We start from the raw sequence: 27,852 nt of genomic DNA on the forward strand, positions 1-27,852 counted from the left end.
ATCACTGTCCTCTGCGTTTTTGCCCAGTTCTTACGACTCGTGCCAGGGAGCATTTTTCATGCTACCGGTCGCGTCGTCCTTACCTGTCTTTGTAATGTTTTTTATTTTCTGTTGGTGGTGGACTCCTTTACTTTTTCTTCTTTTCTTCTGTTTTTCTGTGTTCTTGTCTTTTTCTTCTTTCTGGTCTCCATGCTGTCTTCTTGCAGGTTCCATGTTGTCTTCTTCTGTTCCTTTTTCCCAGCATGCCCCTTTTCTCTTATACTGCTACTTTTTTCCCATGCTCTTCTATGGGCCTTTTCCCAATCCAAGATGGTGTTGTTTCCATTTCCTGTGTTGTCACTTCCTGTTTTCCAGTATATAAATCACTCAGTCCTGATCTGCCTTGTGTTGCAAACATTTCCTCTTTGTGGTGATTTTCGCTCCTGTTCGTCGTTTGTTTTCCAGTTCCTGTTCCTCTGGTTGTGAATTTTTCCTCTTTTTTCCAGTTTTCATTCCTGTTTTTTCCTCTTTTTCAGGAGTTCCTGTTTTTGAGGTTTTTCCCATTTCTTTTTTCTTCCTCTGGGACTCCTTCTGGAGGGTGCAGTCTGCTTTGGCGCTTTCCTGTCAAGCAGCATCGTGGCTACTAGAAAGGTTCGCCCCTATCTTGGTCTATCCATAACCAGCAGAAGACCGGGTGCTCTTTCAAATCCTTCAGTAAAAGGTGAGAAGCATTGTGCAGATCGTGACACTGCATCCTTGGATGGCTGCTCAGTGGTGGTGGTGCTGCTGGGGGGTGGGATGCTCCTGCCCATCCCCTGCAACCTTGGATGGCTGCTCAGTGGTGGTACTGCTACTGGGGTGGGGTAGGCTCCTGCCCATCCCCTACAACCTCGGATGGCTGCACAACCATGGTTGGTGGTGGGGGCTCTGTCACAGTTCCAGCCCGCAGGCCCCTTGGTCTTCTTGCCTGCTAGTGCAGGCACCTTACTCATCCTGGCAGCTGGGGCAGGCTCCTTTCCCTTCTTGCCTGCTGGTGTAGGCTCCTTTGTCTTCCTGGCAGCTCAGGCAGGCTCCTTTCCCTTCTTGCCTGCTGTTGGAGGCTATTTGGTCTTTCTGGCAGCTAGGGCAGGCTCCTTTCCCTTTAGGTTGCCTGGTGCAGGCTCTTTCACCTTCAGGACATGTGGCCTGGATCCTTTTCCACAACAAGTGGATGTGGTGACGACTGGGCCCGTGGACTGTGTGTCTGAGGTGCTTGGCTGGATTCTTCCTACATTGCCCATACATGTAGGACGGGGGGTAGAGAAGAGGTCGATGGTGGATAGGAACAGTTTTTTAGACATTGGGGTGGGAAGAGGGAAAAGGAATAGGAGTGGAGGAAGAGGGAGTGGTTGCCTGAGATGTTCTGCTTGGTGTGGTGATGCTGGTAGTGGTGATGATGTAGTGCATGCAGGTGTGAGTGTGAACGGAACTGGGTGGGAGGTGGTGGAGGAGGAGGAGGAGGGGGAGACAGTGGAAATAGTGGATGCTGGTGTGTCTGCATCTGGACGGTGTTTGTGTGAGTGCCTGTGGGATGAAGTGTGGGGCTTGTGTTTGCCTGTACCACTCTTGTCTGTTGTCTTGTGTGCATGCTCGTCTGCCTGTGTGCTTGGGATGGGTTGGGATTGAGGAGAATGGGACTGGGCAATGGAAGTTAGAGGAGGAGGGAAGAAACAGGGACAATAGCTGCCATCAGAGAGGAGGTCAGAGCCTTGATTGATCTCTGTTAGGCCGCCAAACCAGTGTAAATGCGCTCCAGAAATGTATTACTTTGTTGTATCTGGGCTGCCAGCCCCTGGATGGCATTCACAATGGTTGACTGCCCTACAGAGATGGATCTCAGGAGGTCAATAGCCTCCTCACTCAGGGGAGCAGGGCTAACTGGGGCAGGGACTGAGGTGCCTGGGGCGAAGGAGATGCCCAGACTCCTGAGTGAGCAGGCATGGGCAACTCGCTGAGGGGCTGCTGGGAGGGCGTTGCTGGTACGAAGGGTGGCAGCTGTAGCTGGGATGGTCACAAAAGGGATCTTCCATCGGAGGAGGTATCTGTGTCAGAACTGTCGCCTCCAGTCTCCTCCATGGTGCTTCCCTTGCCCTCTGTCCCACTGGTGCCCTCAGCGTTGGTGGACTCTGCCTCCTGGGTCCAGTGGAATGATTCTCCCTCCGTCGCCGATGTCTCTGCTCCTCCGACAGATGATGCTAATGCACATAAGGACAGGATGACAAAACAAAAATGGTAGGAAAGAGACAAAGGATACACTTGGTCAATGGCTGCACCAACACCACCGTTGGATTACACAGCACCCTCACACACAGGGAACAGCCCTACGCAATATGCCATAAAATTAGCAGAGAAATAGTTAGCAGCCAAGCCATGGGGAGAGGCACACACCGCCAAATGCAGCACACCGGGGACCCACCCAGCCCTGACCAGTTGTGGATGCCTACGAGCTAGGTAGCAAGATTATCCCTTCTGAACCCAAGCCACCAGGGGACCTATGCTGCAATGTCAGACCGGGCCTAAGGGCACCTACTGACACACATCCCCCACCTGGATACCACCCTTCCATGCGTAAGTTGTAATGAAGGGCACTGTACTCACCCCCTTGTGGCTGCTGTAAATGTAAAAAAATGTAAAAATGCTGTGATGCTCTCCAGCTCAGGATAGGCCACCGCCAGTATGCGGGCCATCAGGGGGGTCAGGGTTCGACGGGCACCCCTTCCTCTTCCTTGTTGGGAGGACATCCCCAGCTGGGCCTCCGCTGTCTTCCGTGCCCAGAGTCTCAGGTCTTCCCACAGTTTGCGACAGTGGGTGCTCCGCCTGCCATAGACCCCGAGGGTCCGCACCTGTCAGAAAGTAGCCTCTCTCTAGCATGGTTACCCCCACTTTTGGACTGTTTGTGAGTGTGTGTCAGTGTGTTTTAACTGTGTCACTGGGATCCTGCTAGTCAGGACCCCAGTGCTCATTGATAAAAACCTATATAACAGTGTGTTTTGCCTGTCCCACTGGGATCCTGCTATCCAGGAACCCAGTGCTCATAGTTTGTGGCCTAATGTGTGTTTTGTCAGTGCTTGACTGTGTCATTGAGGCTCTTCTAACCAGAACTTATGCTCTCTCTGCTTTTAAATTTGTCACTATAGGCTAGTGACCCCATTTACCAATTTCAATTGACACCCTGGACCCCTCTTATAAGTACATGGCACCTAGGTACCAGGGCATTGGGGTTCCAGGAGAGCCTTATAAGCTGCAGCATTTCTTTTGTCACCCATAAGGAGCTCAGACAAACCCTTTCACAGGACTGCCATTGCAGACTGCATGAAATAACACACATGTTATTTCACAGCCATTTTCACCGCACTTAAGTAACTTATAAGTCACCTACATATCTAACCTTCACTTGCTGAAGGTGAGGTGTAAAGTTACTAGGGCCCTCATTACAACATTGGCAGTAAAAGCCACTTACCGCTGTGCAGAAGACAACCAACACACCGCCGCGCCCGTGGAAATCCGCCACAGCTATTATGACCCACAGCACTGAATCCGCCAATATTCAGACACCCACACAAGTCCGCCACACCAAAGGTCAGTGATAAACTAGCGAAAACAAAACCTCCACCATCACGCCAACAGAAATACGCCCACACTATCACGACACACAAATCCACGCAGCGGTCTTTCAACCGAGGTGTTCCATTGGCGGTACACACCGCCGCGCTCAAAATACACACACACATACAAAACACAGCCACATTGGACAATTCAAAATACACGCACATGATACATATACACACACCACTCCCACACACCCAATACAATATAAAACACACACCCAAATCACCCACAAACCCCTAATACCAAAAATTCTGAAAGAAGCACAGAGAGAGACACCACCATCAACAATACTAGCATCCACAGGCACACAACCCCATCACCCACATAACTTCCACGCATATCACACAATACCCCACTACATATCAGCACACTTATCACCACACACACCACCCCACACATCACCCACACCACCCCATGGCACAGCAAAGACACCCCAGGTTCTCGGAGGATGAGCTTAGGGTCATGGTGGAGAAAATTGTTCGAGTAGAGCCACAGCTATTCGGATCACAGGTGCAGCAGACCTCCATTGCAAGGAAGATGGAGCTATGGCGAAGAATAGTGGACAGGGTCAACGCAGTGGGACATCACCCAAGAAATTGGGATGACATTAGGAAGAGGTGGAACGACCTACGGGGGAAGGTGCGTTCCGTGGTCTTAAGACACCACCTTGCGGTTCAGCGGACTGGCGGTGGACCCCCACCTCCTCCCCCACAACTAACAACATGGGAGGAGCAGGTCTTGGAGATTCTGCATCCTGAGGGCCTCACAGGACTAGATGGAGGAATGGACTCTGGTATGTCAAATCTTAACTATTACATCCCCCACCCTACCTGCATGCCATCACAGACCCTCACCCTCACCCTCACCCCATCACTCCAACTCCTCACAAATGTCCCAACATCACAAACCACACATCCCAACACCAAGTCCTGCATGCAACACCAAAGCATGGACACCTATCACCAAAGCATGCCCACTCCACAAACCCATACACCCCCCTAAACCATCATCACACAAGGTCCCACACAGGAATGCAAGCACTGGGGTACACGGTCACCCACCCATTGCACACCATGGCACACGCAGATGTAATAAACATCTTTTTATACCCCTGCAGGACCCCTACCCAATGTCACCGGACAGGAGGGTCCACACATGTCCACACCACCAATAGAAGAGGCCCACAGTGATGACAGCAGCTCTGTCCAAATGGATCTAGATGACTAGCCCAGCCCATCGGAGACCTCAGGACAGTCAGTTCCCATCGCACAGTCACAGGCCACTACAGAGCTTCCCCCCTCTGGAAACACCAGCAGAGCACCCACCCAGCGGGCCCATACCTCTGTCCCCAGGACACATCAATCAGCAGTGTGTCCACCACTACAGGGAACCCAGGCTAACCCACAACCCCAACAACAACAGGGACATGGGGGCAGTGGCAGTGGGCACATGGTCCAGGGGACGGAGGCCCAGCAACACAGGGGAACTGGGAGGGCTGCTGTGCGACAGGGGGAGGACAGGCCAAGAGATCCCACTCTCCACGAGGCCCTCTCCAACATAATGGGAGCCTACCACCACTCCCAGGAGACTATGGCAACGGTACTGGCCAAGTTTCAGGATACCCAGCGCCTGCAGGAGGAACAGTATTTGGGCTTCAGGCAGGAACTCAGAGCCATCAATTCCACCCTGGGGACCATCGTAGGGGTGCTGAAGGAAGTACTCAACACCAGGAGGGACACTGTGGGACAACAAGGGGCCCCTGACACTATCCTGGATGATGAACTGCCCACCACCTCTGCCGGCGATAGTGGACAGGAGGCACCGCCACAGGACCACCACACCAGCACCCCACCCCCTGCAGAGGGAGAACCACCCGCAAACGGTCCCTGAGATCCAGGACAAAGACAGAGAACGATGCCAACACCCCCACCAAGAAATGAGACCACCCTGATTGTCATCCTTCTGTCCCACTTTGTCACCCTGTCCATCCTTAAACTGCCCCAGCTCCACTTCCTATGCCCATTTGGGCAATGCACCTGTGAGACTAATAGACAGGACTCTGCCATAGACAATACTCCACCATTACCCCTCACCATTTTGAAACTCCCTCCAATATTGAGCACTTAAATAAACACCCTTGAAGAACAAAACAATCTGGAGTCAGTCTGTGATTTCGGAATAGTGTATAAGCAATTACTGTGACAAAACGCTCTTTCAATTGTAATGTCAACATACCTATGTGACACAGCTCTAGTCCATGAGGAATCAAAGCAGATGTCACACAGTGGGACCCACATCTGTGAAATCGTAAGAGAAAGTGACAACTCTGTGACCATACACTGGGTGAAAACTACAGGCAGTCGAGAGGTAGTAGTGTTAAAGTACATGTAGAAGGCAGGTTTGTATTCTTGCCTGTGTCTCACTGGAAATATTGCAGCATCACTGAGCCCCTGTTGTCCATGTCCTCTTCTTCTGCTTCCTCGTCTTCACTGTCCACAGGCTCCACAGCTGCAACAACACTGCCACCTGGACCATCCTCCTGCAGAAAAGGACCCTGTCATCGCAAAGCTAAGTTGTGAAGCATACAGAAGGCCACGATGATCTGGCACACCTTCTTTGGTGAGTAGAATAGGGATCCAGCTGTCATATGGAGGCACCTGAACCTGGCCTTCAGGAAGCTGAAGGTCCGCTCGTTTATCTGCTGTGTTCGCCCATGGGCCTCATTGTAGCATTCCTCTGCGCTTGTCCTGGGATTCCTCACTGGGGTCAGTAGCCATGACAGGTTGGGGTAAGCAGAGTCACCTGCAAATGGCGAGGGACAACTGTTAGACACACACTAACCTGTAGGGATAACCCCAGACCCAGACAACCATTCCCACTGACTTGCTTCCAGGTGCTCACCTAATAGCCACACACGGTGCCTCTGGAGTTGACCCATCACATAAGGGATGCTGCTATTCCGCAGGATATAGGCGTCATGCACTGAGCCAGGGAACTTGGTATTAACATGGGAGATGTACTGGTCTGCCAAACATACCATCTGTACATTCATCGAATGATAACTCTTCTGGTTTCTGTACACCTCTTCACTCCTGCGGGGGGACCAAAGTCACATGGGTCCCATTAATGGCACCTATGATGTTGGGGATATTTCCCAGGGCATAGAAATCACCTTTCACTGTAGACAAATCCTCAACCTGAGGGCAAACGATGTAGCTCCGCATGTGTTTCAGCAGGGAAGACAACACTCTGGACAACACGTTGGAAAACATAGGCTGGGACATCCCTGATGCAATGGCCACAGTTGTTTGAAATGACCCACTTGCAAGGAAATGGAGCACTGACAGCACCTACACTTGAGGGGAGATTCCTGTGGGATGGCGGATAGCTGACATCAGGTCTGGCTCCAGCTGGGTACACAGTTCCTGGATTGTGGCACGGTCAAGCCTGTATGTGATGATCACATGTCTTTCTTCCATTGTCGACAGGTCCACCAGCGGTCTGTACACCGGAGGATGCCGCCATCTCCTCACATGTCCCAGCGGACGGTGCCTATGAAGGACAACAGCGAGCACAGAGTCAACCAACTCAGAGGTATGCACCCACAGCTTACACAGAAGACGAATTATAATCCAAAAAGTGGCCTGTATGTGTGTTGAGTCTAGGCCTAGGTACTTGTGACGCAGTTAAAAATGAAGCCATGTGGGCCCCTGAAATGGCAGCTGCCTGACCTCTAAAGTGGGACAATGGGATGTGAGGTAACTGCGCTGGCGTTGTACACCGTCGCGGTAGGCGGTTGAAGACCGCAGCGCAATGCTGCATTGGTTAACATTGCACCCTATGGGTCCCAGGAGCCAATGATGATGTACGCCGGCGGTGACGGTACTCACCGCCGTGAACATGACCACCATTTTCTATCTGTTCAATTACTCGATACCTGATCTTAGACAGGAGAGGACCTACACTGCAAGTGCTGCTGTGACCTCGGTCTGGAAGAGACAATGGCTCGAGTGTCTGGGGAAAGGGCCCCTGCCTTCACATCGGAGGAGTTGGAGAAACTCGTGGACGGGGTCCTCCCCCAGTACACGCTACTCTACGGTCCTCCAGACAAACAGGTAAGTACACTGGGAGCATGCTGTATGGGCTATGCCTGTGTGGAGTGGGGTGGATGTAAGAAAGGGGGGGAGATTGCGGCGTGCATGAAATGACCGTGAGTGCATGTGCATCATGGCAAGGGTAGGGATGGGGTCCAATTACTGTGATGGTGCATTTGGTAATAAGTCTCTCTTTCCCCTCTACAATTGATGTAGGTCAACACCCACCAGAAAAAAGATATTTGGTGAGCCATCGCCAAGGACGTCTGGACCATGGGGTCTACCACAGACGGAGCACCCACTGCCGGAAAAGATGGGAGGACATTCGCCTCTGGAGCAAGACGGTGGAGGCTCACCTGGGGATGACCTTCAAACGTAGTAGGGGTGCCCGTCGCACCATGACCCCCCTGACGTTCAGGATTCTGACGGTGGCGTACCCGGAGTTGGATGGGCGCTTGAGGGCATCACAGCAGCCACAAGGGGGTGAGTACACTCTCATCCTGCTGATTTTGTGCGCAGTGGAGGGGTCTGGGTGGGGGAGGTGGGCTGTGGGCTGTGGGTTTCCCTAGGCCAGGGCGAGTTTAGTAGGCAAGGTCCCTCCATAAGGCAGGCCATGTGGCACCCCACTCCACCTCTGTAGAGTGCCAAGTACACCTATTCATGCCCCTGTGTCATCCATGTGTGCAGATGTCATCCATAGCCTAGTAGGCCATTTCCCAGGGATTGAACAGTGGAGCCCAAGAGCGCTGCGTAGTGCAGGGGGCTTCTGTGTCTGTCGTGTCCGCCAACGGTAGCGGTAATGCATGCACTCAACATGTCTTTCTTCTGTCATCCCCCCACCTTTTTGTGGTCTCCCTGTTCTTGTGTGCATTAGCATCATCAGGCGGAGGAGCAGTGGCACCGGAGCACGAGGGAGCTGCATCCCACATGGCCATGGAGGGCGACACTACGGACTCAGAGTTCACCAGTGGGATGGAGGGCGAGGGGAGCTCCACGGCGGGGACAGGAGCTGACACCAGCGACACCAACTCGTCCTCTGATGAGAGCCCCCTTGTGGTGGCGGCAACATCTGTGTCCGCCGCATCTACAGGTACAGCCGCTACCCCCCGTTCCAGCACCGTCCTCCCAGCAGTCCCTCAGACTTTGCCCCGTGCCTGCTCACCCAGGAGGGTGGACATCACATTCGCCCCAGGCACCTCAGCCCCTGCCCCAGTCACCCCTGCTGCCCTCAGTGAGGAGGCCATTGACCTCCTCAGGTGCCTCACTGTTGGGCAGACTACCATTTTGAATGCTATCCAGGGTGTAGAAAGGCAGTTGCAACAAACAAATGCATTCCTGGAGGGCATTCATTCTGGTCAGGCGGCCCTTCAGCGAGCTTTTCAGACTCTGGCCTCAGCACTGATGGCAGCCATTGTCCCTGTCTCTAGCCTCCCCCCTCCAACGTCCTCCACCCAGACCCAATCCCCTGTGCCCCAGCCTATCGCAAGCACACCTTCAGACCAGCATGCACACACCTCAACACACAAGGAAAGCTCTTACAAACATAAGCACCACACATCCCACAGGCACTAACGCAAGCATCACACACATGCAGACACACCAACATCCACTGCCTTCACTGTGTCCCCCTCCTCCTCGTCTCCCTCCTCCCTCCCAGTCTCGTCTACACTCACACCTGCATGCACTACATATACAGCCACTACTGCTATCACCAGCACACCCACCACCACACCCCGCTCACGTGCAGTCACCACCTCACTACCACTCACACGTCCCCTGTGTCCTCTCCCAGTGTGTCTGTGATGCCACCTCCCAAGATTCACAAAAGCAGGCACACACCCACCCAACAGCCATCCACCTCACAACAGCCTCCAGTGCATGCATCTTCATCCAAAGTCACCAAACGAACACCTCCTACAACCACAACCTCTTCCTCCACTCCCAAACCCCCTCCAGCTACCCATCCTAGTGTCTCCAAAAAACTTTTCCTGTCCAACCTTGACCTCTTTCCCACACCTCCCCCACCCCATCCATCTCCTAGGGCCCAACTCTCCAGGTCCCAACCTAGCACCTCAGCCACAACATCTCCGGGACCAGTGGTGCCTGTAGTCACTGGAATCCGGAGTGCACAGGCCACCAGGGCAGCCAGTGTGGCACGGAGCCACAGCACGGACAGTCCCCCACCTGTCAAGCATCAAAAGTCGGACAGTGCCTGGCGGGAGAGGGGGAAGACTCCAGCCACCAAAGCCAGTCCCAGGGGTCCCGGTGGGAGTGTGGAGTCAGCTGCGAAGCCTTCCAAGGTGGGGAAGGGCCACAAGAAACCAGGAAAGTCTGGGAAGAGCAGCACAGCGGAGGAGACCGCCATCATCCCCGCTGCCCAGGAGGCCACCGCCATCATCCCCGCTGCCCAGGAGGCCACAGCCATCATCCCCGCTGCCCAGGAGGCCACCATCATCATCCCCGATGCCCAGGAGGCCACAGCCATCATCCCCACTGCCCAGGAGGCCACCGCCATCATCCCCGCTGGGACAGAGAGGACCACCAGCACAAGTCCTGCTGGGACAGAGAGGACCGCCAGCAGCTGAGGCACTGCAAAGGAGCCCGCCGCCTCAAGCACCGCTGAGCAGGGCACCGCCGCCTCAAGCACCGCTGGACAGGGCACCGCTGTCTCAAGCACTGCTGAACAGGGCACCGCCGCTCCAAGCACCGCTGAACAGGGCACCGCCGCTACAAGCACCTCTGAACAGGGCGCCGCTGCCACAAGCACCACTGGCCCATGAGCGCCAAGGGCACTGACGCTACTGAGTCCGTCACAAGCAGGATGAAACACTCTGGGCACAGAGTTCCCTTCAGAACCAGTGGAGAGATACATCCACTACCTCTCTCCTTAGCAGGATGAAGCACTCTGGGCACAAGGCCCCATCCAGAACCAGTGGAGAGATACATCTACTACCTCTGTCCTTAGCAGGATGAAGCACTCTGGGCACAAGGCCCCCTCCAGAACCAGTGGAGAGATACATCCACTACCTCTGTCCTTAGCAGGATGAAGCACTCTAGGCACCATGCCCCCTCTAGAACCAGTGGAGAAAGGCATCCACTACCTCTGTCCTTAGCAGAATGAAGCACTCTGGGCACCATGCCCCCTCCAGAACCAGTGGAGAAAGTCATCCACTGCCTCTGTCCTTAGCAGGATGAAGCACTCTGGGCACAAGGCCCCCTCCAGAACCAGTGGAGAGATACATCCACTACCTCTGCCCTTAGCAGGATGAAGCACTCTGGGCACAAGGCCCCCTCCAGAACCAGTGGAGAAAGGCATCCACTTGAGAGGCTGTGGTTTGCACTCCCCAGGATGGAATAGTTGGCAAACCACCCACTGTAGAGACTTGAGAGACTGTGGCTTTGCACTCCCCAGGACGGAACAGTGGGCAAACCACCCACTGTAGAGACTTGAGAGACTGCGGCTTTGCACTCCCTAGGATGGAACAGTGGGCACACCACCCACTGTAGAGACTTGAGAGACTGCAACTTTGCACTCCCCAGGATGGAAAAGTGGGCAACCCACCCACTGTAGAGACTTGAGAGACTGTGGCTTTGCACTCCCCAGGATTGAACAGGGGGCATGTGGCCCCCTCGTGGATTTAGCGTTGTGCACTAAACCGGCTGAAGTGCCCCCTCTTTCCCTCCCCCTGAGGTGCCTATTTTCTTGCTCTCTGATGCCCCTGCAGTGTTCTCTCCGTCATGGTCGGGGATCTTGTGTGGGCCTCGCCCATACCATGTGGGCCCAGTGTTCCACGGACTTCATTGGAGCACTACATGGACTACTAAGCTTGGTGTATATTTTGTTTATGGTGTATATATATATATATTTTTGTGTACTTGATTTTAATATATTACAATGGTTACACTAATTTATTTTTGTCTTTGCATTCTTCCGGGGGGACTGGGGGGTGTAACTATAATGTATAAATATGTATTGGTGTGTGTGTTGTAGTGGGTGAGGGTGGGGGTGTTGCATGTGTGTGTCCCTGTTTTTTGCCTCCCCCCCCCTGTGTCGTAGGTGCAGTACTCACCGTTGTCTTTGCCGCCAGCCTTCGTGCTCCTGGTAGAGAAGCAAGAAGATAAGGGCTGGCAGGATGTGCAGCTCTGGTTCCATGGCGTCCGGATTCCTCATGGGGTGTGTAGAGGTGAGCGTTTTCCCTTTGAAGTCCTGTTTCCGCCGTGTTTTTGTCCGCAGTGAATCCACCCCGGAAAAGGTGGCGGATTGGTAGGTTGTGATACTGTGGGCGGTACCTTGTCTTCTGCCTGTCTGTTGGCGGTGACCGCCAAGCTGTTTGTCTGTACCGCTGTGGCGGTCGGAGTGTTAAGTGGCTGTCTTTGTTGGCAGTTTCCTCCACGGTAGTAATTCCAATTTTTTTACCGCCGGCCGGTTGGCGGTCTTACCACTGCTTTAACACCGTCCGCCAGGGTTGTAATGACCACCTAAGTGTGAGGGCACCCTTGCACTAGCAAAGGTGTCCCCACATATTCTAGGGCCATTTTCTGGGACTTTGTGAGTGCGGGACGCCATTACATGTGTGCACTACATATGGGTCAATACCCATTTCTAGCTTCTTAATGGTAACTCCGAATATGGCCATGTAACATGTCTAAGATCATGGAATTGTCCACCAATCCAAATCTGGCATTGGGGAGCTAATTCCATGCATCCTGGGGGCTCCGACATGGACCCCCAGTAACTGCCAAACCCGCTCTCTGAGGCTTGCACTACAGCTGCTGTCACCTCACAGACAGGGTTCTGCCCTCCTGGGGTCTAAGCAGCTCAGTCCCAGGAAGGCAGAACAAAGCATTTCCTCTTAGAGCAGGGTGTTACACCCTCTCCCTTTGGAAATAGGTGTTACAGGCTGGGGAGGGGTAGCCTCTCCCAGCCTCTGGAAATACTATGAAGGGCACAGATGGTGCCCTCCTTGCAAAAAACAGTCTTTCCTGGTTCAGGGACCCCTTGTCCCCTGCTCTGGGGCGAAACTGGACAAAGGAAAGGGGGTGACCACTCCCCTGTCCATCACCACACCAGGGGTGGTGGCCAGAGCTCATCCAGTGTGTCCCAGACTTCAGCCATCTTGCTTTGCAAGGTGTGGGGGCACTCTGGAGGGCTCTGAGTGGCCAGTGCCAGCAGGTGACGTCAGAGACCCCTTCTGATAGGTCCTTACCTGATAAGGTAGCCAATCCCCCTTCAGGAATCCTCTGCAACTACTACTTCATCCTCTGACCTTGGATCAACCGCAGCCTGCTCCAGGAACCGCTGTAACCGCAACAAAGTATCCACAAGGGATACTTTTCCTCTGTTACTTCAGCTCCAGCCAGCAACTGCAACAGTTTCCACAGTGTGCACCCTCTAGGGACTCCCTGTCTTCATCCTGCACCAGAAGGACCAAAGAAACTCCAGTGGGGTGCCAGAGTCACTCCCCTGCTCATGCAGGCACCTTCCAAGATGACGACCAGTACCCTTGGACTCCTCTCACAATGAAGAGCGTGCTCCTAAGGACACAGAGGGTGTACTCCATTGACATAGACTGTCCTGAGGTCCTGCTGACGCAATTTCGAAGAGGTAAGACCTTGTCTTCTCTGAGAGCGACAGTACCCCTGTGTACTGTGTCTTCTTCACCACCAGAGGCCTCTGTGCACTATTTGTAAAATTCCTTCATGCACAGCCTGGCCCAGGTCCCCAGCGCTCCATCCTGTGATGCTCAACTTGCTGAGTTGTTCTCCGGCAGCGTAGAACCTTCTTTTGTTGTGCTGCACCAACCGTGTTTTGAACCTCCTCTGTCCCCATCTCCTGGGACTCCCGTGGGTGCCGTCTGGCATCCTTAGGGCTCTCTAAAGTGCTGAGAGCCCCCTCTTCCTCCTCACATAGAGATGAGGCCCCAGGTCCCTCCTGAGTCCAGCTGCGCCATTTTGACGCAAAACGTACATTTGTCGAAACCAAGGCTTGTTGGTGACTTCCAACATGAAATCTCATCTGCATTCATCTTCACACTGTGGGACATCCTTTGAATCATGCAGGAACCTGCTGAGATCTTACTAGAGTGCATTACTGCAGTCTAAGTCCAACTGGGAACTCTTCTTTTGCACCCTCTTCTGCGTTGGCAAGGGGCTCCTTCCCGTCCTGGAACTTCTTTTGACTTCTGGACTTGGTCCCCTTGCTTAGCAGGTCTTCAGGACCAGGAATCCAGCAGTGTTTGTTTGCAGACTTAGTTGGTTACTGCAAAATCCCAATCACGAGGTGTAGTGTGTCCCTAGGAAATTTGCAGTACTTTACTCCTGCTTCTCTTAGCTCTGAGGTGGGGTAATTTATATTCCTTTACTGTATTCTTACTCTCCCAGCGATTCTGCACACACTACACTTGTCTATGGTTTGTGTTGCCCCTAGAACTATTTTCTCCCATTGCATTCTATAGCATTTCATATTGTTTTCACTATCCTATGTCTAATTAGTTGTCTAATTTTGGTGTCTAGTGTATATATTGTGTATAATACTTACCTTCAGAAGTGGCATTGCCTCTAAGATATTTTTGGTACTGTGTCACCCAAATAAACTACATTTATTTTTGGTATACTGAGTATTGTCTTTACTTGTGTATAAGTACTGTGTAACTATAAGTGGTATTGCATGAGCTTTGCATGTCTCCTAGTTCAGCGTAAGCTGCTCTGCTATAGCTACCTCTATCAGCATACTTCACTAATCAGGGATAACTGGACCTGGTATAAGGGGTAAGTACCCAAGGTACCCAATACAAACCAGGCCAGCCTCCTACAACACCCCCTTGGCAATGGCACACCATATACCCTTCTTTTGATGGGCGCTGACCTGCAGAGGCAATAGACACAGGAAAATTGAATTACACAGTCAGTACTGCCTGTTACAAATATGACCCACCATACCCGTTTCATCACCATTGGTACACACATGGCCCAGTACATAACCTATATGCCGCCAAGAGGACATCCACCCACCCCCTTACACAAGGCCTTCACACACACACCACTCCATGCATTCATGCTACATGCATCGTGCCCACAGTGTACTCACCTGTTGGTCTGGAGGCCCAAACAGCAGTCCGTACAGGGGTAGGACCCCATCCACCAGTCTCTACAACTCCTCCAAAGTGAAGGCTGGGGCCCTTTCCCTGGGCACACGGGCCATGGTAGGTTCCAGACACAGGTGACAGCAGCACATGCAGTGTAGGTCCTCTCCTGTGGAAGATCAGGTAGCAAGTGAGGGATCAGTTAGAAAATGGCAGTCACGTCCACGGCGGTGCATACCGTCACCGCTGGTGTAAATCCCCATTGGCCACTGTAACCCATAGGGCCATTGTTAACCAATGAGGAGTTGCACAGTGGTTCACGAACTCCTCCTGCAACGGCATCCAACGTCAGCGGAATTACCTCACTTCCACCTGTCCCTCCACACAGGACAGGCAAATGCCATTTCAGGGGAGGGGCAGGCCCTGGAAAAACACCTGCGTCACTGGTGAAATTAGGACATACTGGACAAATCACACTGACCCATTATGGATTAACGGCATGCAGAGTTCTGTTGTAGCTCCATTGTTCAGTTTGTGACCGGATCCTCACTCTTTTACCCCATAGATTCCTACCACTGCGGATGAATAGGAGATGGAGACATACCCCCGCGTACAGACCCCTGGTGGACTTGGCAACACTGGAGGACAGGCATAATAGTCACCTATAGACTTGACAGGGCCACAGTCACTGAACTGTGTGCCCAATTGGAGCCTGACCGGATATCTGCTATCCATCACCCCACTGGGATCCTGCCTCTCATGCAAGTGTTATCAGTGCTCCATTTCCTAGCAACTGGTTCTTTCCAAGTGACAGTGGGCTTGGCAGCAGGAATGTCACAGCCAATGTTGTCAGTAGTGCTGACAAGAGTGTATTCTGCCCTGATTGAACACATGTGCAGCTACATTGTTTTCCCCCCAGGTTGAAGATTTGGCCACACTGAAGGCCGAGTTCTATGCAATGGGACATATCCCCAACATAATTGGGGCGATTGATGTAACACATATTGCATTTGTCCCCCCGCCAGAATGAACTGGTGTTAAGAAATCGGAAGAGTTTCCAGATTATGAATGTACAGATGGTGTGCTTGACAGACCAGTACATCTTCCACGTCAATGCTAAGTATCCAGGGTACGTGCATGATGCCTTTGTCCTGAGGAATAGCAGCATCCCAAATGTGATGGGCCAACTACAGAGGCACAGGGTGTGGCTAATAGGTGAGCCCAGGTTCCCACCCAGTATATGTTGTTTTATGGTTATGGTGTGGGCCATATGGGATAGTGTGTGGCTAATTGTTGTCCCTTAATATTTCAGATGACTCTGGTTACCCCAACCTCTCATGGGTGCTGACCCCTGTGAGGAATGCCAGGACAAGGGCTGAAGAATGTCATAATGAGGCCCATGGGCGAACCAGAAGGATAATTGAAAGGACCTTTGGCCTCCTGAAGGCCAGGTTCCTGTGCCTCCATCTGACAGGTGGATCCCTGTACCACTCACCCAAGAAGGTCTGCCAGATAATGTTGGCATGATGCATGTTGCATAACCTGGCCCTCAGACGCCATGTCCCATTCCTGCAGGAGGAGGAGGCTGGAGATGACTGTTTGGCAGCAGTGGACCCTGTGGACAGTGAGGATGAGGAGGCAGAGGATTAGGATGAGGACAACAGAACATCGGTGATCAGACAATATTTCCAATGACACACAGGTAGGACAGTGTTACTTCACATTTCAATGACATTTGCTTGAATTTCTGTGGCACTGGCATACTGTTATTTCCCACCCCTATGCCCACTTACTGTTCCCTCTGGCAATTCATTTGCAGATGCTGGTGACCTCACATATACTCCTGGTGTGATCACTGCAGCCAGCTACAGGTCATTAATCGATGCTCATTTTATGTACAGTTGAATTGCAATGTTTGTACCTGTTTCAATTAATACGTAATTAATATACATGACATATCCCAAAGTTCTTTTTTTTTCCAAGGGTATTTATTGAATTGTCAAATTATTGAGGGGCAAGTGCAATGGCATGGGGTGATGATGGAGGAAAGTCCAGGGTATTGTTCCAGTCTGTTTGTAGCACAGGTGCATTGTCCAAGGGAACATAGGAAGGGGGCCAATTGCAGTACAAGTTGGACTTGGTGGCTGAGGGGACACAAGGGTGACAAGGTCTTGGAAAGTGTCTCTGGCTTCTATCTGGATCTCAGGGAATGTTTGAGGGGTGGTTCTCCTTCTGCAGGAGGAGGGGTGCTGGTGGCCTGTGAGTCCTGTGGCGGGGCCTCCTGTCCACTGGTCGTGGTGGAGGGTGGAAGGCTGTTCAGATGTCTGGCTAGTGGCAGGGGCCCGCTGTTGTGTGACTGCCTCCCTCATAATATTGGCCATGTCTGCCAGCACCCCTGCTATGGAGATCAGGGTGTTGTTGATGGCCTGCAAGTCCTCCCTGATACTCTGATACTGTCCCTCCTGCAGCCCTGCAGTCCCCTGTTCTCCTGCACAGTGTCCAGAATCTGTCCCATCGTGTCCTGGGAATGTTGATAGGCTCCTAGGATCTCTGCAAGTGCCTTCTGGAGAGTCGGTTCCCTGGGGCTGTCCTCCCCTGGCGCACACCAGTCCTCCCAGTTTTCCTGTTGGCCTGTGCCTCTGTCCCCTGAACCGTGTGCCCACTGCCACTGGTCCCTGTTTGTCTTGGGTATGAGGTGTGGCCTGGGGTCCCTGTAGAGGTGGACACACTGCTGATTGACGTGTCCTGGGGACAGAGGTGTGGGTACACTAGGTGGGTGCTGGGGTGGTGTTTCCTGATGGCGGAGGCTCTGTGGTGGTGTGTGAGTGAGCCTGGGTAACCGGCTGTCCAGTTGTCCCTGATGGGCCAGGTAGGTAATCGAGATCCTGAAAACCAGAGTTGCTGTCATCACTGTGGGCCTCTTCTGTTGGGGGTCTGGATATTGCTGACACCTCCTGTCCACTGACATTGGCTGGGGTACCTGTGGGGATGAAAATGATGTGTTATGGTTTCTGTGTCTGACATATTTTGCATCCGTGGTTTTCCCTCTTTGGTTGTATTTGCCCTGGCAGCTTTCACTTGTGTATGTTGGTGTATGGTGGGATGATTAGTTCTCCATAGTGTGCATGCTTTATTGATGAGTGTCCATGCAGGGCTGTGAGTGGTGTCCATTCTTTGATAGGGCATGCAGGCCTTGGCATTGGGATAAGTGAGATGTGATGGTGGGGTGTGTGGGATGTGGTGGAGTGATGGGAGTTAGTGTGGGGGTGTGTGATGGCATGCAGGTAGGGGGGTAGTAGTAGTAGAGTGTTGACTTACAAGACTCCAGTCCTCCTCCTACTTTGGCCAGGCCCTCAGGATGGAGGATTGACAAGACTTGCTCCTCCCATGTTGTTAGTTGTGAGGGAGGAGGTGAGGGTCCACTGCCAGTCCTCTGTACAGCAAGCTGGTGTCTTGCTGCTATGGAACGTACCTTCCCCGTAGGTTGTTCCACCTCTTCCTGATGTCATCCCTAGTTCTTGGGTGCTGTCCCACAGCGTTGACCCTGTCCACGATTCTCCGCCAGAACACCATCTTCCTAGCTATCGATATCTGCTGCGCCAGTGCTCCAAATAGCTGTGGCTTCACCCCGATAATTTCCTCCACAATGACTGTTAGCTCCGCCTCTGTGAAACAGTGGTGTCTTTGTGGTGCCATGGGTGTTGTGTGAGGTGTGTAGGTGAGGGTGTATTGGGTAATGTGTTGGGGTGTGTGATGTGGGGTACGTGAGTGTTGTATAGGTGTGAGTAGTGTATGGCTCTGGTTGTGTCCGTGGTCTTGATGTCTCTCTGGTGGCAATGGTTTGTAGTTGTAAAGGGTTGTGGGTAATGTGGGTATGTGTTTTAATGTGGTGTGGGTGTGGTTTGTGTGTGGGTGTCAGGTGTGTGTTGTTTGAATTGTCCAATGTGGTGTTGTTTTGTCTGTGGGTGTCCATTGTGAGCGCAGCGGTTTACCACTATTGAATGTCCGCCATTGTGATTCGTGGGTATAATGTGATGGGCGTAGTTCTGTTGGCGTAACGGTGTGGGTTTTGATACTGCCAGTTCATCACTGATGTTTTGTGTGCTGGTATTGTGCCTGTGGATGAATACTGACGGAATGGTGTGTGTGTGTCATAATATAGTGAACGGATATCTGCTGCCGCTGTGGTAAGTGGGATTACCGCCAATGTCATAATGCGGGCCTTAATCTCACCAGGAAGCTCCTTGTGCGCTGAAAATTGACACACAGCCTGCCGGAAATGACGCACAGCCTGCCTTGCGAAGAGAAAATCACTGCACAGCCGAACCGGAAAGATGCAGCCCAACTTCTCGAGTAAAGATCCAATGCAGAGCCTGCCTTGTGATGAAAATTTGATGCACAGCCTACCGAATTGACGCACAGTGGAACTAGAACAATGTAGCCAATTCCACAAGTGGAAAATCGACACAACGCCTGCCGTGTGACAGAAAATTAGATGCATCGCCCTACCGGATCGACACAACGCCTGTGACTTCTTCGAGCTCACCCAGGATTTCCCCAAATCGTTCCTGGGCATCAAAAAGATCCCCACATTGCTGTGAGGAACCAAGACTATGCTCTGAAAAATGACACAAGGCACCTTGCAGCGTAGAAAGAAACGACGCAGCGCATGTGCCACGTCAGAAAATCTGACGCACACCCTATTTTTCCACGCATCTCCTCCTCTGCGGTCTCCTTACCTGTTATTTTTTACGCAAACCAGGTACTTTGTGTGATCATGAGACAACAGTTGACTTGTAAGATTTAAAGACTCTTTTTAAACTTGCAAAAGTGATATTTCAACTTGTACTTATTAAATCTTTATTGTTTTGACCTTAATTTAACTAGATAAACATCCTAAATGTTTCTAAACCTGTTTGGTGTATTTTTGTGGTGTTTTTACTGTGTTACTGTATGATATAATGCACAAATACTTTACACATTGCCTTCTGCCTCCCTTTTTTTACAGAGGCCTGCGGGATGATTTAAACAATAGTTTATCCCATATTCTTGAATCACCATGAGATTGCACTGAATTATTAATTTAGTAGTAAGACTAGATCATCAGTTAGGAGAAAGAAAATCTGAACATCCTCAGATTAAACGCAGGGTATTTGTTTTAATAACAATAAAAGAAATCAAAGAAAAAGCACTAGAACTAGAACCCATCCTTTATCTATTGAAGAGAAGGAATGGTGCCGTAAGGATAATCTTTGCCTATATTGTGGTAAATCCAGTCACTTTGCACAGTTAAACCTAAAAAGAAAAACAACTATTGATAGTTTGAGTGTTTCCAAACTGCGGCAGGAAAACTAATGCTCTCTGAGAGAACTGAGATCGCCTCTCCGAGATGGCCCCTTTACCAGATCTCCCAATACTTGACTAATGTCCTAAACCGTGTACCTAGACACCTCACCATTAGAATAACCCTCATTCTATCCCTTTAGAATAGACAAAGTCTGCCAGTGCTCATAGACTCAAGTGCTATAGGTAACGTCCTTGATCTGGCCCTAGCGGCCAAGCTGGGAGTGTCACTTGTTACCAAGGAAGTACCCAAAACAGTCAGACAATTGATGGCTCAGCTTTGTCCTCTGGCCTTATTCGGTTTCAGACTAATCTGTTAACCATAGTATGTGACAATGGTCATACAGAAACTACAAACTTTGATTTAATTGATATCCCCACCTTTGGCGTTATTTTTGGTATTCCCTGGCTGGAATGCCATTATCCTAAAATCGAATGGGTTTCTCAAACAGTCACCTTGGACTCCCCCTTCTGTCAAGAAGCCCACCGTCCTGTGACATCCCTACAGTGTTGCAACCAATGACCCTTCTTCCACTATTCTACCAGAAGAATATTGGGATTTCCAAGATGTCTTTGACCCAGTCAAAGCAACTCAGTTACTACCCAATAGGGTTTGTGATTGTTGGATAGACCTAGTTCCTAGAGCAGTCCTTCCTTCTAGTAGAATATATGCATTAATAGAAGCAGAGAATCAATTTATGCACAGAGTTTCCGGTCGCCGGCCCAGCAGAATGTATATTATTCGGCCGGCGGGGTCTCAAGGGGGCTGGCGATCTGTGATAAGACTGCCAGCATGAACACGGTGGGGATTCCTGCCGTGTTCATAATGCCCCCCAAAGTGCTAACTCTAACTACAATAGATGAATATGGATAATGTCAAGATGGCATCTCATGAGCACCCCCACTGAACAGTTACTTACATGCAGGGAGATTGTGCATTTCAACACAGGAATTGCAAAATCAAGTACTAGTCTGGAGCTATGATTCCGCTCTGGCTGGACACCCAGGTATACAAAAGACTTTAGAAAACTGTTCATGAAACTTTTGGTGGAAAACCATGCACTAAGATGCTTATGGCCATGTAAATTAATGTCCAACCTGTGCTCGTAATCAATCCTCACACCTTGCTTCCGCTGAACTTCTCCAACCCTTGCCAATTCCCCCTAAACCATGGCACACAATCAGCATGGATTTTATTACAGACTTACCAGAATCTAACAAACATACTATCATGTTAGTTGTAGTAGACCTCTTGCCAAAAATGGCATATTTTGTGCCACTCAAGAAATCACCAACAGCTGCTGAGCTTAGCACTCTGTTCCTACACCATATAGTCAAACTCCATGGCTTGCCATGAAAATGATCTCCGAATGTAAGAGTCAATTCACATCACGATTCTGGGAGGCATTTTGTTCTTCACTTGGCATCGCAAAATCCCTACCCACTGCTTGCCACCCTCAAACGGATGGTCAAATGGAGAAAGTTAACCAGCCATTGGAAAAAAAACACTCAGGTGCCTCCTGTCCTCACTAACAGGGATTTGGGACCAAGCCTTACCATTGGCAGAATTCACATATATTAATTCGATCCACTAAGGTTTGGGTGCTCACCGTCTTATTTTCTCACAGGCACCTGTCCCCGTAATCCCCCATAACTCTTCCAGACTTAACCCCTGCGGTCCCCCCTGTCACTGAATGATTAAAGATTTTAATGGACATCAAATGGAAAGAGAAAAACAAGACCTAAATGAAATTACAAGCTGACAAACACAGAATCCCTGAGCTCCCACATACAAAATTGTAGATTTAGTATGGCTCTCTACTCGTAACATTACCATGTCCCAGAAAACTACAATCACATTATCTAGGACCACTCAAGATCACACAAGTCTTAGGATCAGTTATGATAAAGCTGCAACTACCTCCTGAATATATGATACACCCAGTGTTTTATTTATCTCTGTTAAAACCCTACCTCCCAGCATCAGACCTGACTCACCACCCACTCCAGTCATCAGGGCATCAGGAATATGAGGTACGTCACATTTTAGACGCTAAGAAAATCCATGGTAAATAGCATTATCTGACAGATTGGAAAGGACATGATCCTTCTGAGCATTCTTGGGAACCCACATCTTTCATTCATGCCCTTCGTATGGTGCGACAATTTCATCTGTTAAATCCTATGAAACCATGTCCAGCATGTAGGCCTTTGGGAGGGAGAACTGTTGTGGGTACACTAGCTAATCCAAGAGCTCTGTTTAAATAAGATGATGTTCCTTGCAACATTTAGACTTATTTTGGTATGTTAATTACATCCTTGAATATCAAATGTCACAATAAATTCTCATTTTATATAACACCCTGCAACCCCCCCCGGAAGAATGGAAAGACCAAAGAAAATGAGTGTAACCATTGTAATATATTAAAATCCAGTACACAAAAATATATGCATACAGTATACACAAAATATACACCAACAATAGTAGTCCAGGTCCAATTGAAGTCCGTGTAACTCTGAGCCCACACGGTATGGGCGAGGCCCACACTCAATCCCTGACCATGATGGAGACAACACTGCAGGGGCATCAGATAGCAATAAAACAGGCACCTCATGGGGAAGGGAAAGGAGGGGCACCTCAGCCGGTTGAGTGCATTATGCCAAATCCACGAGGGGGCCACATGCCCACTGTTCAATCCTGGGGAGTGCAAAGCTACAGTCTCTCAAGTCTCTACAGTGGGTGGTTTGCCCACTGTTCCATCCTGGGGAGTGCAAAGCCACAGTCTCTCAAGTCTCTATAGTGGGTGGTTTGCCCACTGCTTAATCCTGGGGAGTGCAAAACCACAGTCTCTCAAGTCTCTACAGTGGGTGGGTTGCCCACTGTTCCATCCTGGGAAGTGCAAAGCCACAGTCTCTCAAGTCTCTACAGTGGCTGGTTTGCCCACTGTTCCATCATGGGGAGTGCAAAGCCACAGTCTCGCAAGTCTCTACAGTGGGTGGGTTGCCCACTGTTCCATCCTGGGGAGTGCAAAGCCAGTCTCTCAAGTGGATGCCTTTCTCCACTGGTTCTGGAGGGGGCTTTGTGCCCAGAGTGCTTCATCCTGCCAAGGACTCAGTAGCGTCAGTGCCCTTGGTGCTCATGGGACAGCGGTGCTTGTGGCGGAGGTGCCCTGTTCAGCGGTGCTAGTGGCGGCGGTGCCCTGTTCAGCGGTGCATGTGGTGGCGGTGCCCTGTTTAGCGGTGCTAGTGGCGGCGGTGCCCTGTTCAGCCGTGCTTGTGGTGGCAGTGCCCTGTTCAGCAGTGCTTGTTGCGGCGGTGACCTGTTCAACCATGCTAGTTGCGGCGGTGCCCTGTTCAGCGGTGCTTGTGGAGGCGGTGCCCTGTTCAGCAGTGCTTGTTGCTGCGGGGTCCTTTGCAGTGACTCAGCTGCTGGCGGTCGGTCCTGTCTGGCCCAGCGGGGCTGGTGCTGGCGGTCCTGTCTGGCCCAGCGGGGCTGGTGCTGGCGGTTGCCTCCTGGGCAGCAGGACTGGTTCTGGCGGTGGCCTCCTGGGCAGCAGGGCTGATGGCGGTTGCCTCCTGGGCAGCAGGGCTAGTGCTGGTGGTGGCCTCCTGGGCAGCGGGGCTGGTGCTGGCAGTGGACTTCTGGGCAGCGGGGATAATGGCGGTGGCATCTTGGACAGCAGGGCTGGTGGCGGTGGCCTCCTGGGCAGCGGGGATGATGGCGGTCTTCTCCGCCGTGCTGCTCTTCCCAGACTTGCTGACTTTCTTGTGGCCCTTCCCCACCTTGGAAGGTGTTGCAGCTGACTCCACACTCCCACCTCTACCCTTGGGAGCGGCTTTCAGTGGCTGGAGTCTTCCTCCTCTCCCTCTGGCCACTGGCCAACTTTTGATGCTTGACAGGTGGGGGACTGTCCGTGCTGTGGTTCCGTGCCACACTGGCTGCCCTGGTGACCGGTGCACTCCAGATTCTGGTGACTACAGGTACCACTGGTCCCGGAGATGTTGTGGCTGAGGTGCTAGGTTGGGACCTGGAGAGTCGGGACCTAGGAGATGGACGGGGTGGGGGAGGTGTGGGAAAGAGGTCAAGGTCGGACAGGAAAAGTTTTTGGGGAACACTGGGACGGGTAGCTGGAGGGGGTTTGGGAGTGGAGGAAGAGGTTGTGGTTGTAGGAGGTGTTCGTTTGGAGACTTTGGGTGAAGGTGCATGACCTGGAGGCTGTTGTGAGGTGGATGGCTGTTGGGTGGGTGTGTGCCTGCGTTTGTGTATCTTGTGAGGTGGTGTCACAGACACACTGGGAGAGGACACAGGGGACGTGTGAATGGCAGTGGGGGTGGTGACTGCACATGAGCGGGGTGTGGTGGTGGATGTGCTGGTGATGAAAGTAGTGGCTGTAGATGTAGTGCATGCAGGTGTGAGTGTAGATGAGACTGGGAGGGAGGAGGGAGACGAGGAAGAGGGGGACACAGTGGAGGCAGTGGATGTTGGTGTGTCTGCATGTGTGTGATGGTTGCGTGAGTGCCTGTGGGATGTGTGGTGCTTATGTTTGCCTGAGCTTCCCTTGTGTGTTGATGTGTGTGCATGCTGGTCTGAAGGTGTGCTTGGGATAGGCTGAGGTAGAGGGGATTGGGTCTGTGTGGAGGAAGTTGGAGAGGGGAGGCTAGAGACAGGGACAATGGCTGCCATCAGAAGAAAGACATGTTGAGTGCATGCATTACCGCTACCGTTGGCAGACACAACAGACACAGAAGCCCCCTGCACTACCACCCAGACCCCTCCACTGCGCGCAAAATCAGCAGGATGAGAGTGTACTCACCCCCTTGTGGCTTGCTGTGATGCCCCCAAGTGCCTATCCAACTCCAGGTACGCCACCGCCAGGATCCTGAACATCAGGGTGGTCATGGTGCGACGGGCACCCCTGCCACATTGAGAGGCCATCCCCAGCTGGGCCTCCGCCGTCTTCTTGCTCCAGCGCCGATTGTCCTCCCATCTCTTACGGCAGTGGGTGCTCTGTCTGTGGTAGACCCCCAGTGTCAGGACGTCCTTGGCGATGGCAAGCCAAATCTCTTTTTTCTGGTGGGCGCTGACCTACATGAATTGTACAGGGGGAAAAGAAAAGTTATCTCCAAATGCACTGTCACAGTAATTGGCCCCCATCCTTGCCATGATGCACATGCACTCACCGTCGTTTCATGCACGCCTCAATCTCCCCCCCCCCCATTTTTATCCCCCCCACAAAGGCATAGCCCATACAGCATGCTACCAGTGTATTTACCTGTTTGTCTAGAGGACCGTAGAGTAGCGTGTACTAGGGGAGGACCCCATCCACGAGTTTCTTCAACTCCTCCGATGTGAAGGCAGGGGCCCTTTCCCCAGACGCACAAGCCATTGTCTCTTCCAGACCGAGGTCACAGCAGCACTTGCAGTGTAGGTCCTATCCTGTCGAAGATCAGGTATTGAGTGATTGAATAGATAGAAAATGGCGGTCACGTCTGCAGCGGTGGGTACCGTCACCGCCGGCGTACATCATCATTGGCTCCTGGGACCCATAGGGTCCAATGTTAACCAAGGCAGCATTGCGCAGCGGTCTTCGACCGCCTACCGTGACGGTGTACAACGCCAGCGCAGTTACCTCACATCACATTGTCCCACTTTAAAGGTCAGGCAGCTGCCATTTCAGGGGCCCACATGGCTTAATTTTTAATTGCCTCACACATACCTAGGCCTTGCCACAACACTCATACAGGCCAAATTTCGGATTTTGATTCGTGTTCTGTGTAAGCTGTGGGTACGTACCTTTAAATTGGTTGACTCTGTGCTCTCTGTTGTCCTTCATAGGCACCGTCCGCTGGGACATGTGAGGAGATGGCAGCATCCTCCGGTGTACAGACTGCTGGTGGACCTGTCGACAATGGAGGAAAGATGTGATCATCACCTACAGGCTTGACCGTGCCACAATCCAGGAACTGTGTGCCCAGCTGGAGCCAGACCTGATGTCAGCTATTCACCATCCCACAGGAATCCCCCCTCAAGTGCAGGTGCTGTCAGTACTCCATTTCCTTGCAAGTGGGTCATTTCAAACAACAGTGGCCATAGCATCAGGGATGTGCCAGCCTATGTTTTCCAACGTGTTGTCCAGAGTGTTGTCTGCCCTGCTGAAACACATGCGGAGCTACATTGTTTTCCCTCTGGTGGAGGATTTGCCTACAGTGAAAGGTGACTTCTATGCCCTGGGACATATCCCCAACATCGTAGGTGCCATTGATGGGACCCATGTGGCTTTGGTACCCCCCCGCAGGAGTGAACGGGTGTACAGAAACCGGAAGAGTTATCATCCCATGAATGAGCAGATGGTATGTTTGGCAGACCAGTACATCTCCCATGTTAATGCCAAGTTCCCTGGCTCAGTGCATGACGCTTACATCCTGCGGAATAGCAGCATCCCTTATGTGATGGGTCAACTCCAGAGGCACTGTGTGTGGCTTCTTCTTCTGCTTTCTCGTCTTCACTGTCCACAGGCTCCACAGCTGCAACAACACTACCATCTGGACCATCCTCCTGCAGAAAAGGCACCTGTCGTCACAGGTGGTGGGTTAGCCTGGGTTCCCTGTAGTGGTGGAGACACTGCTGATTGGCGTGGGTGCTGTGCTGGTGTTTCCAGAGGGGGGAAGCTCTGTAGTGGCCTGTGACTGTGTCAGGGAAACCGACTGTCCTGAGGTCCCCGATGGGCCAGGCTGGTCATCTAGCTCCAGTTGGACAGAGCTGCTGTCATCACTGTGGGCCTCTTCTGTTGGTGGTGTGGACATGTGTGGACCCTCCTGTCCGATGACTTTGGGTAGGGGTCCTGCAGGGGTATAAAAGGATATTTATTACATCTGTGTGTGCCATGGTGTACAATAGGTGGGTAACCGTGTACCCCAGTGCTTGCATTCCTGTGTGGGTCCTTGTGTGATGGTGGTTTAGGGGGGGTGTATGGGTGTGTGCAGTGGCCATGCTTTGGTGATGGGTGTCCATGCTTTGTTGTTGCATGCAGGGCTTGGTGTTGAGATGGGTGGGTTGTGATGGTGGGACATTTGTGAGGAGTAGGAGTGATGTGGGTGAGGGTGAGGGTATGTGATGGCACACAGGTAGGGTGGGGGATGTAATAGTAAAAATTTGACATACCAGAGTCCATTCCTCCATCTACTCCTGTGAGGCCCTCAAGATGCAGAATTGCCAAGACCTGCTCCTCCCATGTTGTTAGTAGTGGGGGAGGAGGTGGGGGTCTGCTGCCAGTTCGCTGAACCGCAAGGTGGTGTCTTGAGACCACAGAACGCACCTTCCCCCGTAGGTCGTTCCACCTCTTCCTAATGTCATCCCTATTTCTTGAGTGCTGTCCCACTGCGTTAACCCTGTCCACGATTCTTCTCCATAGCTCCATCTTCCTAGCTATGGAGGTGTGCTACACCTGTGATCCGAATAACTGTGGCTCTACCCAGACGATTTCCTCCACCATGACCCTGAGCTCCTCCTCAGAGAACCTGGGCTGTCTTTGCTGAGCCATGGGGTGGTGTGGGTGATGTGTGTGGTGGTGTGTGTAGTGATAAGTGGGGTGATATTTAGTGGTGTGTTGTGTGAGGTGCGTGGAAGTTATGTGGGTGATGGTCTTTGTGCCTGTGGATGCTTGGTAGTTGTTTGTGGTGTCTCTCTCTGGCTTTCTCTCTGTAAT

The sequence above is a fragment of the Pleurodeles waltl genome, chromosome 7, assembly GCF_031143425.1.
Source record: "Pleurodeles waltl isolate 20211129_DDA chromosome 7, aPleWal1.hap1.20221129, whole genome shotgun sequence".
NCBI lineage: Eukaryota > Metazoa > Chordata > Amphibia > Caudata > Salamandridae > Pleurodeles > Pleurodeles waltl.